This window comes from Streptopelia decaocto, assembly GCF_964273445.1.
Source record: "Streptopelia decaocto genome assembly, chromosome: 1".
NCBI classification, from domain to species: domain Eukaryota; kingdom Metazoa; phylum Chordata; class Aves; order Columbiformes; family Columbidae; genus Streptopelia; species Streptopelia decaocto.
In genome coordinates this window covers 57,100,939-57,113,013 of record NC_138663.1, presented here as the reverse complement: position 1 = coordinate 57,113,013, position 12,075 = coordinate 57,100,939, and the positions used below count along the sequence as shown (strand labels likewise).

At 37.4% G+C, this 12,075-nt stretch overlaps 1 protein-coding gene and 1 long non-coding RNA gene across 6 annotated transcripts in view; one reads left to right on the top strand and one right to left on the bottom strand.

Moving 5' to 3' along the window:
• Window positions 1–7,589, top strand: part of CPSF6 (cleavage and polyadenylation specific factor 6) — a gene marked incomplete at its 3' end in the record, with an annotated part of 29,356 nt that extends 21,767 nt beyond the window's left edge. For all 4 annotated transcript variants that reach the window (XM_082042986.1, XM_082042988.1, XM_082042987.1 and 1 more), the window contains one exon: window positions 3,468–7,589. The remainder of the gene's footprint in view (window positions 1–3,467) is intronic.
• A 1,532-nt stretch (window positions 7,590–9,121) lies between these two features.
• Window positions 9,122–12,075, bottom strand: part of LOC309448412 — a 35,705-nt gene continuing 32,751 nt past the window's right edge. The window contains exons 4-5 of one of the 2 annotated variants that reach the window (XR_014185794.1): window positions 10,899–11,182; window positions 9,122–10,665 (exon numbers count right to left, since the gene is read on the bottom strand). This is a non-coding gene — a long non-coding RNA (uncharacterized lncRNA). Of the gene's footprint in view, window positions 11,183–12,075 lie in introns of both variants that reach the window. The other variant, XR_014185795.1, reaches the window with a different exon arrangement.

Here is a 12,075-nt window from a genome sequence, read left to right as displayed (position 1 = left end):
TAACCTTTATTTTTTTCTGTGGACATGTTGCTGTAATTTCGTTTTTTTCTGAGATGTCTTTAGACACTTTTATATTTTTCTGTTTACCACATCCTGTGCTTTTTTCTTTTGTTTGTGAAATCAGTAGTTTTGACAAAGTTGAGCTGTGTGAAAGTTCCCCGAGAAACCTTAAGGCTTCATATAGCATTTGAAAGAGAAAGAATTTACTTGCAAGTGAAAATGTTGGCTTGATGCAGTGTTCTGCAAAGGATGAACAAATTCATTTTTCTCCTTTTGCTCATTGTGGTTTGAGAACTAAGATTTCATTTTACGAAAAAAGAGAGAAATGAGATATTCATTTTTATGTTTTCCTGTGGCAGCCTGACCTACCTTTTTGTGTCTTCCTCATATATTAATGTGAAAGATACTTGCCAATAATTCGAATCTTTTAAATTTGTAAGCTAAAGACTGAGTTTTCTGAACACATCTCTGTTCATTCATTATTTTTGGTGAATAGAAGGGCTGGGATAGTAGGAGAAACTAGTTTGGGAGCATTCTTCCCATGTAAAATTATTTATAAAATCAACAAATTGTTCTGGTGTTGATCTTAAATTATACACCAAGACTTGAACAAAGGTACCAGGTAAGTACACTAATAATAGGGAGAAAAATATATGCAACAAATGGAAGAAGGTGCCAGTGGTGTAAAATAGTCTATTTGTACATGTATGATGAACAGAATCACATATATATATATCTCAGCTTACATGCAGAAAGACACCTATAGAGTCAAGTTTAAAATTCCTTCATTCTTACTGTGTTATAGCTAGAGCATCACAGTATTTGGAGGTTTGTGGTGTTCTGGAATGTAGGTTAACTTCAAACAAATTTTGGTTTTCAAGCTGATACTTTGTGTGGGATTTTTACTTTGTGTATTTTTTTCCTTTATGTATAGAATAAAATAAAAATAAAGGAGAATTACATGAAGTAATTCTTAGGAGCTATTAGGATATAGTGACAAAAGTGTATCGTGCATTTTACTGAAATGTGAACATGTTGGGAGATTTAAATTCAGAGTTTGAAAATATCAGAAATTACACTACTATAACAAAACTCGATGGGTATATACACATACAGCTTTAAACTGCTGTAGAATTTTCACACTTCTAAAAGCTGTTTAAAGCTTTTAGATACTTATTTGGATAATTGGAATTAAAGGGAAAAAACAGAGTTACTACTGCAAGATGCTTTATATAATAAGAAATCTGTTGGATTTTGTTGTAAGAGACTGTCTTAATGCAAAAAAAAAAAAAGCTTAAGTTCCATCTTGCATAAATACAAAAATACTTGATCACTTAAGTTCTGTGATTTCATTTGTGAAATGTTCTGGCATAAACCCCTAAGTTTTAAACCACAAAATACCCGTTTAACAGATAAGTCTGAAATTTGGGGTTTATTAGTAGAAATGATGAAAAGCTGATTGCTGTGTGGTGTTAAATTGTACAAACCTAACACCCTTGGGATGGGTAGCTGATATGAGCTTGAGGCAGATGGGAAACAGCATCACTGAGAAGTACTGACCAGAGATTTAATCTTATTCCCCCCCCCCCCCCACCTTAAAAAGTTGTTTCTTCCTTCAATATTCTACTTGCTTGTAGAATACTGAAAAGGGCTGAGCATTAAGGTATAATCCATACAGATTTATTTCTTCCTTATGGAACCACTGAGGTTTGCAGTTTTGCCAAGGTGCAGTGGCAGAATACTTGGAACCAAAATGTGCACCACTTTGGATTTTAGTCGCTCATGTTCTTTAAAATGAAGGTTCAGTGTGGTGCTGACCATCTTAAGAGCCCTTTAATGAAAAGTATTAATCTCAAGTCCAGTTTATCATGCATTCTTTAAAGTTCCTGTAGTTCTATTAAGCACCCTTATGGATCTAGTAAATGGTTCCCAGGAACTGTAGCTGTCTTGTGCTAGTATTATAAATAATATATATGGTGCTTTGGATCTGTTAAGTGTTGCCATAGAAGTGATAAAGGTCCATAACTCTTGCTGCAGCAATTGTATGATGAGAGCAGCAAATTCTGACACGCAGTCTCACAGCTGTCACATACTTACATTCTCCACTAAAAAACCTGGGATTCTCCTGTCTGTGCTAACTTGGCTCCCAACTCCGAACACATCTTCTTGTGGAGGCAGCACTGTGTCACTTTGCTACTAATTAACTTTAAAAGTACATAACACCTATGGAAGTTTGGGTTTCTGGGGAAGGAACTTCTGAGAACTTCCCCAGAATTAATTACTGGCTGATACATTCATGACTTGGGAACAAAGGGAAAAGAAATTCCAGTCAGTGCTTTCAATGTGGATTAATTTATGTGTATACTGTAGTGTATAGAGCCTACTTGGTTATACATTTCTGAAAAAATATTGTTAAAAGTCACTTTGAGGAAAGGCAGAAGAAATGTGTCGGTTGTTCCTGCAAAAATTGAGTACTTAGTATTCCCAACTGCTTTGAAGTTATTACACTAGAAGAAGAATATTTGACAGCTGTGTACCAATGTGTGTTCATGAAATTGCTCCTCTAAACGTCTTGTTTTTCAAATGAACCATTTAATGTGTTGGGGTTTTAAACGATTTGATTTAAGCTATTTTTGAAATTATTGAATGTTGAAATTGTTAATTATTAATGAAATAAAGATAGCTAATGGTTTCGTAATGGAATTCAACTGAAATCCAATGTATGGAATTATACCATCCCGAGTATTTTGTGAACTCTTAGAGTAATTAACACTGGTGTGGTTCCTTAATTTGCCAAAATAGATGAGAGTAGGAAGTAGGGCTTGGGTTTTTTTTTTCTGGGACAAGTAGGTGGGGAAACCTGAAAATCTATATTGTATTACTTGAAAAGTGGGTTCTTGTGATTGAACTGCAAGCGTGTATTTTTAGATGCAAAGCCAATTCTGCTTGCCACTAGTCTGAAAATTCTGAAGTACTGGTATCAGATTCTGTGCACTTCTAAATGTTACTGAGCTGTGAGCCATCCACTTCATTATACAAATCAGTGCATTAATTAAATATCAGACCAGTTTAAAACTTCTGTAAGTGGGCAGGTAAAAATGTAAAAATCTAGTGGCAAAATTACCTGGTGCGCTTGTCTGTTTACTCTTACAGAATGCATACTTTAGGAAATGTTCTCTATAAGTGTTTCCGTCAGTCACAGGAACAGTAGCTATTTCTTCCTTTATCATTTGATAATTGAACTGCGAATTGTGTATTTCAATTTTGTTGTACAACATTAATTTTAACTATTGAATTGGAAAACTCTTTCATTCACAAACAAGTAGCTACTGCTTCTGGGTATTTTGTGTTAGTTTACATTATGGTGAAAGTAGATGCACGACTTGTGTATGTATAGATAAGCCAACAATTTTCTGTGTATTATGGGGACTAGCAAAATCTACATCACAAATTTTGACACATTACAGCTGAAGGAAGAGGAACAGCGTCCAAGACAAGATACGTTCTTCAAGGAAAGATGCTTGTCCAGCAGTTTGCTTCATGTGATTGAACTGAGCCTGTAAGGATTCATGGATAAAATGAACAGGAATAGATCTGAATAAAGCAAATCTGCATACATGGTAACCAGTAGCTCTTTTACTTTTTTATGTTGCTTAACTGTTTTATTTGAGGGAAACCTGTGTGATTTAAACCTTATAGCTTTTGCAACTTTATTACTGGTTATATACATTTGGCAATTATAATGTGCAAGCAATTGGAAAAAGTCAAGTAAATGCTTGTTTTTATAGTAGTTTGTTCATGTTAGACTGTTCATATGATAATGTCTGTAAACAGCACCACTCTGATTACAGTAGATGTAGTGTTGTAATAAACTGTTTAATGGGGCTGATGTGTAAAGCTGTTCAAGTTATTTGATGTTTACACCTCAGGGAAAGTCTTGTGTTCAGCAATATTTAAAGATAATGTTACGATGAAAACATTGATGCTGTCTTTAAAAACATTGCAATAGTTCTTGCATATGCCTCAGCCTAATCTTGCATTCAGTGAGTTAAGCATACTAATGTTGCTCTCACACATTCAGTTTTGATATGAAAATAGGTGGTTACATAAAACCTTTAATGCTCTTTTGCTTTCTAGCAGTGTTTACCTAGGTGGCTTGTGAATTTGCGAATTGACGTGTAAAACTGTAAAAACTGCAGCTCTTTGTGGTCTGTTGTTTGGAGGAGAGGTGGTCCCAGGTCTGTGGCTTCAGCATGCTGAAGATTCTTTCTTTCATACAGCCTTGATCCCGATCGATGCTACAGTTTATATAAACTTAAACTGTCCATAATAAGGGGTGGAAAGGTTAGGTTTAACGAACAAACCAAAACCCTGCAGTTGTTTACAGTTTTATAGGAACAGTGCTTGTGTGTGTTCCCCTCTGCCCCCAAGGCCGTAGCAATCTGTACATAGTTGTATATTAGAAATGTGCCAGAAGAAACCAGGTGTTTCCATTTTTCAGACTTTATGGGTTTGGTATTTTCTTAATACTCGGGGGTTTATTCACACATGCATATAAAAGAGAAGGTGCACTTGTATGTCCTTGTTTAGTGATGGGCAATATTTAAATGTCTTAGCAAAAAGCGCTACATCTGTCAGATGAGGTTTTGTAAATTTACCTAAAAACAAGTTATTTTATCTCACAGTGGAAGCTGACTTCAAATTTGAGAATTGGTTTGAAATTTCATCAAGTGTGAAATGCAAGCGAATAGAAAGTTCATACGAGTTGCAAAAACTTAGTTTCTGGCAGCCTTGCACAAAGGCTCACTCTTAGTACCTTGTAAATCGTTATGTAACGGATTTATTCTTGGAGTTTTCAGTTGTTCAAATAGCTGCACTTAATGTTTTAAGTTAAGTTTCAAGACCTCAGATGGCTTTAAGAGGCAACTCTTAAGACAACTCTTGATTTCTTTTTTTACCCGTTTTGGAGATTTTTTTTACAGCAGACCTAAAGTGTTACCCTGTTCAGGAAAGCACTTAAATCCCATTGTGTTTTCCAGAGCATTTAAAGCAAGTGCTTACCTTCCATAGATTTCAGGGAATGTAAACATATGCTTTAAGTACCTCATTTGCATACATGAGTGATTTTTATGCTTTACTGAGTTGGGACCAGTAGCCTGTGCAACCACAACAGTTTTGCCTAAGTCTGAAATTGTCTAATATTTTTGTCACCTACGACTCAGCCAGGTTTCCTGCAGCCAGGTTGATGCTGCTGGACTTGGTTACAACTTCAGACCCTGCCCCGTCCCCCTTTTTCTTTTTCCTTAAATTGTGTACCTCAGTTCCTCGTGCATGGGATCGCTGGTGTTTACTGAACTATTTCCTACTGAGAAGCTATTTGACATGTTTGTTTAATCCTGTTTGAAAGTGGAAAACTGCCTTTTAAAATTTTGTAAAACTGAAAGTTGTATCGAACAAGTCATGACTCATTACCTGCTTTTTGTGAATAGGTGTTGGTTACAAACAGTACTGTTGTAATTAGGTTGGTTTTTTTTTTTTTTTACTTAAAAACATTGTTTACTGCTGTGTGTAATAAGTTTAAGGAAGAAATAACCTGCCTGTAGCTGTTACATGGGGTATAGCTAATACTGGAGAGGCAGCAGGTAAGTAATGTTCCATTGCATAGATATATTAAATCTTAAAAAAAAAAAGTAAATTTACAAGCATTTTATGCAGGAACTGATATTTTTCTCCACACTGACAAAGATTTAAGGAGACTGTTGCTCCTTTTAGACAGAGTGTATTTCTCACTTGCATCTAGATTTCCATTGCTGGCAATGGAAATAGGGAGGGAATAGCAGGGGAAAAATAACATAAGTTAAACTGAGCGCTCATTGTGACCTGAGAGATGAGGTCCCTGTATGAAGCCCCTTATTTCTGCCTGTTCTCTGAACACTTAGTTTTAACTGATAGATATACTGTGTTGCAATTTAGATAATATTCTCTTGTTATAGTGAATTTTGTTTATTAGATTTTTTTTTTAATGAAACAAAAAAAGTGTACAGAAAAAAAATCCAAAGACCTTGATAGACACCAAAAAGGAATATGTTTAATGCACATCATGTATAACTGGATCTGTAGTAGAATTTTTACCAGCTTTTGGTTTATTAAACATTACTGGCAATTTCCTGTGCATGCTCAGGATATAGCCGTTTGGTAATTTACTGACTGGTGATGATGCCACGGTGGCTACTGCTGTCCTCTTTGATATTCATCCAGTTTTATTTCATCTCCTTTTGCTGATGGAAGGACAAAATAGTCTGTGAGGAAATACTTTTATTTCTTCTAAATATTGTTATTATTTTCAATGTTACTTATATTAAAAAAAAAAAATTAAGGCTGTGTCCTTTATCTTGAAAGACAAAATCAACAGGTATGGACTTAAGGGTGGCAGTGCTTTAGCAACAGAAGTTGTTTTACTGGAGGTTTGTTTTTTAGCAGTAGAGTTGATCGGTTGGGTTTTTTAAAGTAAAATTTCTACTGGACTATATGTTTTGATAGGTCAAAATTACTTGTCCAGAAGAAGAACACAGCATTTTGGAAACTGTACATACAGTCTTTTTTCCTCATTCCCTTTTTGCTTTCTGTGCCAATAATTTTGGTTCTGATTGCATTTTGACAAATGTTTGGTCAGAACTTCCATGGTTTTTTTCACAGTGTGGCTGTAAGCTTGGATAGCTGTTGTTTTTGTGGTAAAGACGACACCCTATTCAATGTAGGCATTAGCTTGACTCTTTTTTTTAAGGAGTGAGTTTTTTCTATTTTTGTTCATTTGAAATTGGTGAGGCTTAGTTTTTCTAACTGTATTTTTTTACCTGATTGTTTAGTTGCATATCCAAACCCTTGTAAATGTTTTCCTAGTTGTATGTGGATAACTGGCGATATAAATGTTGTACATACTTGTCATCCGTGTTTGTAGTAAAAATACATGACTTTCTTTATAGAAATACTTAATTCCCGATTTCCTTTTCTTATCCACTTGCTCTCTCTGTGTACAGGTTAAACAGACTTTGCTCCTATTTTTTATTTATAGACTTTTATACATAGCCTCTTGAAGTTATTATTGGTTCTTGTGTGAACTGAGATACAGCCTTAAATTTCCTAGCATAATGCTTGTGAAGATACTGTTAGTCATATAGATTCAAATATAAAACGTGCATGTTTAAGACTGATACTCCTCAGAGATGCAAGACACTAAATTGCTTCTACATTGAAATGCAAACCCTTCAAGATCTTAGAGGAGGCAAGTGCAGGTCAGTGTGCACACACTTAAAGAAGATTTCATTCTTTCCAAATAAGTATTTTGACATAGGAAAGAAGGAAGGTGGATTTGTTTAGGTTTTAAATTGTTCTGGTAATTGACCACGTAAGTCTTAAACATAACGGTTGCAGCATGCTAATTAGTCATGTTTATGCAGAAATATTGTCTCTTGCACCTGTTTACTATGATGCCTTGCAAATAATATTGCGGACAGGCTTGGGCTGGGTGGGGGTGTTCGGGTGGTTTGTTGTTGTTGTTCCCCACCCTGCCCCCCCCTACCTGAAATTAAGATCTGATATGCTCTGTACTTTGAGGTTAATTTTAGCTTTAGAGTGTGAATTACTAAGGAGCAGTTTCAAGCTTAAAAGTTCTTCAGTTTGATGTTCTCATGGGATTTTTTTTTTCCCCCCATGTTGGACAAAATATGAGGAAGCATCTCATTCTATTTGTAAATTATGCACCTGTTAGTTCTTGCATCCTTTCTATAGCCCCAGTTATCACAGTGGGTTTTAGGTTCTGATATGACCTATGTCTGTGCTTAAATCTTTTACTATATACTAGTTTTATTGAAGTCTCTTGAAATAGTAAACAGTATACCTTTGATCCCAATCAAATGGAGCATTTAAGTTGTAAAAATTCCCATCTATTAATACCATGTAATGTGATTTTACATGATTCAGTGTGAACACTTTGGGGTATATTCGAGTAATAGACTTTGACCTCACCCTCTTATATACTGTATTTTGTATTAAACTGTGCATATTATTATTATTACATTACAAAACAGACATTCCGTTAATCTTCAAATGTAAGAAAATGAGGAATGTGTGTGCTTTTATAAATACAAGTGATTGCAAATTAAGTTTCCTTACTACTGCAGGTGTCCTCCTTTAACATTAACAGAAAAAAAGCCAAGTGTTTTAAAGGTGAAATACATTCCTGTTTGGTAAACCTTAACATTTTTATGACGATTACCAGCACTGCTGACTTTCTAAACAAAAGGCTGTGTTGTCTTCCTGTACCATTCCGTTTCCCGATTCCCATTTTGCACAAGGATGTACGAGTAAGCTTTTCAAGAAATGGTTTTGAAATACAGCAGGGAATGCAGAATTGCAATGCAAAATGTAAGGAAATGGATGCCTGTCAGAATGCCTGACTCCGAAGGATTTTATATATGTATAGTAAACAGTTTCCTGATACCGGCAGGCCAAAGAGTCTGTTGAATACTTGAGTTTCTGGAGACCTATATTTTTCAACAAGGTAAGATGGTATCCTAGCAAATGTGGATTTTAATACATTTTCAGCAGAGGTACTTAGTTAAGTTTAGGGATCATTTCATCTTTTTTAGATGTTATACTTGAAATATTGCATAACTTTTAGCTTTCACGGTTTCTTTCTTTCCAGCCTTTAGGAGACTGTTAAGCAATTTGCTGTCCAACTTTTGTGTTGGTCCTAAACTGCAATAGTAGTTTACCTTGTATTGAAGAAATAAAGGCCATTTTTATATAAAAAAAATACTTTTGTCTCTCTTCATTTCAGCTTGTCTAATTTCTCCTCAGTGCTCGTTATGTCGGTCTTTTCAAATATTCAGACATTAAATCTTTAAGCGTGGATGTTCTAATGTCATAGCCAGATTTTGTGCTGTAATTATTTCCGAATTTAAAAATAGTTCTGTTATTAGCTCTTGTCCTTCTCCTCTGGTCTTCAAAGACTTTTTGCAGAGTTTAAAATCAGTGAGAAGTGCAGACTTCTTTTACTAAGCCAGCCTCTTTTTTTGGTCAGGCATTTTTGTGTAAAATGCGGTGACCCGCATGTAATGTGTCAACTGAAGAACAAAAGGCGGCTGCATAAAGCAATGTCAGGCTCTTAAAATTACCTTTTCAGACTCAAATGTGTAGCAATGCTTGGAGCGGTGGGCTTGCTATATAGGAGACATTAAACCAGTGATGATAAACCTTTTTATTTTAATCTGGCTTCTCAAATTGACTAAATCTGGCAAATGTTGGTAAACCAGCTGCGTGGCCGGTTGAGCTGTTCACGCAGAGTTGTCTGATACCAGTGGCAGTTCCATCCTGCAGTGATTCGAAATCATTTTGGGCACTCTGGTTTGTGGCCAAATGTTTCACTCTGCTCCTAAAATCGGAACATGGTATGTGTAAAACACACATCTGTGTGTTATACACGAAAAGTCATTAAATTGCCATGCTTTGCCTCACTGATGGTGAACTTCTCATAATATTTGTTGAAAACTTTTCATAATATTTGTTGAAGTTAATTTACTGTAGCACAAAATGAGCTACATCTGTTGTACCACCTTATCTTTCTGGTACCATTTTGCAGTGTTGTCAGCTTGACTTCTGTCTGTGACAAGCCTCCAGCATTTGGCAGTCATAAGATTATTTGAGAATGCTGATTTTCATTTAGGAAAAATAACTCTTTCTAATCTTTATAGCTTCAAAAAAGTCTGAAACGCAGGCTGATTGGCTTGGAAAATCACAACGTTCATGATTTTATTTAAACATTTTTGAGTGAATGAGGGGGGTGACTGTATGGGTCTGTGTGGAGGAAACAATATCACTCATTAGGAAATGAACCTGGATTTCTTTGACTAGCGCCCTAAACCTGTGGTAACAAAAATAACATTTGCTTACTCTAAATGGTTCAAATTTTAATTGTTCAAAATAGCAAGCAACAGGATAGGAAAACAAACTTGGCCACTGATTATTTACTGCACTGAGTTTCACAGTTAACCTGGGTTTTTAACCAGGTGAGCATGGGTTATAGCTCAGCTTCATTGACAGTGTGAAAGTTTGGACGTGGTGAAAGGAGTGTTGGGCTTGGAGGACTCCAGGCTTCCTTCTGGGTGGAGAGCATGGGAAAAATCGTTGCTAACTCATTATTTTAAAATACCTTGCTGGAATTTTCCTCTGTGTTAGGGTGTTCAGCAGTTCCTGTTGCTGAATGGCAGAGGGTTGTGTTATAAAGCATCCTGTCCCCAAAAGCATGGGCTGTGTACTCAGAGATAAACACAGTGAGGATTCAGTAGCACGTGGACGAATTTGTTGTGGAAGCATTCAAGCACAGGTTAACTAACCAGGACGCCAGATTGTCAAGGTCTGATTTGAAACTGTTTCAGAAGAACGAGGAAAGTAAACATTCTGAATATGGTAGGGTTTGTTTTTCCTTTCCTGGAAGCTCTCTGGGGAAAATATAATCCCTTAAATTATTGTCCTTGCTTGTTCCCCCTGCTCCAGCGCCCAGTGATGTGGAAAGGGGTGCAGAACCTCTTCTCTGCCACCTCTTCATGCTGGCGGATTGGCTGCAGAACAGAGCTGACCCTTCCCATCCATCCTGTCCTCTGAGGGCTACAGGATTTAAAACAAACAAACAATAAAACCCCATGACCAAAAGAAAACACAAAAGGACCCCCACCAGGATGAACCTGTTTCTGAGCACAGCGGTACTGGCCGAGTAACATCCCTGTGCACCCCCTAATATTGACTGGCAGTTTTTTGGGGAGGGGAGGGAGGTGAAAGGCATTTGTGAGGTTTAACGTGGGGGCTTCAAACAGTCACTTCCAAGAGCTGTGCGTTCTTACGCTGCAATGGAAGGGCGATCTGTGGACTGCAGGAGCTGTTCCTGTGAGGGAGCCCTGGAGACCTTGTGCAGGTGTTGGGCTGTGCGTGGTGCAGCCCAGGCCATGGGACAGCGATGTCCCCAGGGTGTCTTTGTGCAATGAGAAAATCTCCCCTCGTGCTGCTGCACCCGTTCTGGTGCAGCCGGGCTGAAGGCACTGCTGAGCTTTGGCAAAGCGGCATCCTGCTTCGTTTCTTGTCAGCAGAGGAGCATTGCTGGCTGGGGACAGGCTTGAGTTATTGAAATCTGTGGAAACAAAAGACACCCAAGTGCCTGCGGGGAAGCAGACCTTGAGTAAATAGTTAGAAGTGTCCCTTTTGACCCCTGTTACATTTGGGGAGGGAAGAGATGCTCAGGGTATTATTCCTGTTCTCTATCTTTTTACTCTCCCCTGGTTCGTCTTTCAAACCTTTTCGTCATTTTGCAGCTGGTCCAGGAGAGATGGTAAGTTGTAAAGGAGGAGAGCAGCAGAATACAAATCAAGTTCCAAAAAAGTCAACAGAGCAAAGTGTCTGAAGATGTGAAAGGTAAGTTTGTGCAGCACAGGCTGAGTAAAGCAAGGCCTGGGTATATGTGTAGCTTATGATCACAAAGATACCTTTTTTACAAACATTATTACAGGGAAATCAGATGCAAATACCTGAATGTCTTTATTCCCCCAATTTATCCTGAAATGCTGGACTATAGCTAATCATGACATGCCAGGAAAGGAAACATTGACAATAATTTTGGGGACAGAGCCCCTGTCTTACATTTGGGAATTAGCCAGGTCCTCTTGAGGGCCTGTAGCATCACACTCTGGGAAATAAGGCAGTCAACTGGGAGACATGTTTGCCAAGTTAACATCTGTGTTCTTCCATAGGTAACCACCTGGTAGCATAGCATATTTGTTAAAGGAGTGTGGTCTGCACACTCAGCACCCCTGACAGTGGCTTTGGCATCTCCTAAGGTGCTTAAAGCACAACACGCCTGCTTGAATTTCTGAATGCACCTTGACTAACAACACAGGTTACCCCAAACATCCTGAAGAACTTAAAAGAGTTGATGCTCATTCATGCTCTGAGAGCAGGTAAGGCCGCTGCTGCTCTGGAGAGCTTGCTGTGTAAGACATGGATGTTTAACTGGGAGTGCAAGAGGAA